Below are 1,931 nucleotides of genomic sequence, written 5' to 3'. Positions count from 1 at the left end.
AGCGGCCTGGTAAAATGTATCTAAGGTCTGCCATTGCAGAACCTGCGTGCAGTCTGGTACTGTCATGCTGACTGGGCAAGTGCACCCACTTCCCAGTCCCTAAACCTTCCCTTAACTTCATATTAGTCACCCCTATGGTAGGCCCAAGGGCAGGGTGCATTGTAAGCATAAGGTAGGACAAGCCCTGATGTGTGTGGCATGTCCTAATAGTGAATTACAGCCATTTTCGTTTTTCACTATTGTAAGGCTACCTGTTCTCCATAGGCCAGAATGGGCTGCTAGAATTGTTACATTCTATGATCCTAACAGACCCAGGGAACATGGTAGAAATTCGAGTTTAGTATGCCTGAACTCAGAATAATAAAATACATCTTTTAGTAAAGTTTATTTTAATATTCTGTGTTTGCAAATACCACTTTTAGAAAGTTTGTATTTGCTTGCCTGACCATTTGAGCCCGCCTCTGCTATGATGTGTATCTGCCTGTCTGGTTGTGTGAGTGACAGGGCTGGGGAAACCCAGAGGGGCAGGGCTAGGTAGCCTGGTGGTGAATAGGAAGATTGGCAGTCAGATGGGTGGGAGGAGTACACCTGGGCTCTGAATAGGGTTGTGCTTTGCTACCACAATGCTGGCTCCACCTCCTGCGGAGCGGCTGATGTCTCTGCCCTGCACCCTGAATATAAAGGTAGAGTCATGTCAACAGAGTACTCAAGAACTGTTTTGGACTGGGCAGAGGCCCCTCAACCCCAGAGGAACAAATGAATTAGGGGTATAAGTATTGGGACCCTGCTCCCAAGAAATTAGATCCTGCTGAAACAAGAAGAACCTCTGCCAGAGGAGAAGGAACTGGGAAAGCTGTAGGAGGAGTACTGTCCCTGACCTGGGGGATTGGCCTGCAGTGGTTGCCTTGTTGCTGAAGGAGAGGAGAAAGACTACTAAAGACTTTGCTTCAACTTGTGCTTTGAAAAGATCTCCAAGGGCTTGAACTGAGCTTGCCCCCTGAATGAAGTCCCAGGACCAGTGGACTTCACCCCCAGCTCCCCAGAGTCTTTTGGAAGTGCCTGCTGCTGTTGTTGGGCCTTCTAAGGGACTGCGTGTCGCAAGGAGCTGGAAGCGCGACGCAAGGAAGAGAAGTGTGCCGCCGTCGGAGCCGCTTTCGTCGCATCTCGCAAAGGGTGTCGCCGCTGCAGCATCGCATCGAGCGGAAGCATCTCGCATCATTCCGGAAGTGTCTCGCAACGCCGAAGAAGCGTGTCGCCATCGCAGCCATCGTAGCTGTCACATTGCACCGCATCGAGAGAAGAGTCTCGCATCGAGGAGGAAGCGTGTCGCCATCACAGCCATCGTAGTTGTCGCATTGCACCGCAACCAGAAAAGCGCCTCGCATCCACGGAGAAGTGTGCCACCGTCGGAGCCGCTGTCGTCGCATCTCACAGAAGGGGTGTCGCCGCTGCAGCATCGCATCGAGCGGAAGCGTCTCGCAACGTCGGAGAAGAGTGCCGCTGCCAAGGCCGCTGTCGTCGCATCTCGTCAAGGGTGACTCCGCTGTAGCTGACGCATCGAGTCGAGTCTTCTCGCAACATCGGAGAAGCGTAATGCATCTGGAAGATCCCGTCTTTATTTCTTTTGCACCAAGAACTTCAACGCATCTGCATCGCTGCAACACTTTCGTTGCCCGGCGTGTCGCATCTAAGGTACATTGACTTAAAGTGTCGCATTTAAGAACTTAAGAGAAACTAAGAAATCTTCTACCAACTAAGCAACCGTATTGTGTATTTTTAATCGTTTAATGGTCTTGTGATAATCCTATATAAAGAATCCTTATTTTTAATATAAATACCTGTGTGGTGTCCATTTGTAGTGTTGTCACTTGGTTACTGTATGTGTTCACAAATGCTTAACCTATAACGCTCTGAGATAAGCCTTGTCTGCT

Source organism: Triturus cristatus, chromosome 7 (genome assembly GCF_964204655.1).
Source record: "Triturus cristatus chromosome 7, aTriCri1.1, whole genome shotgun sequence".
NCBI lineage: Eukaryota > Metazoa > Chordata > Amphibia > Caudata > Salamandridae > Triturus > Triturus cristatus.
Note: the sequence above shows the minus strand (reverse complement) of the source record.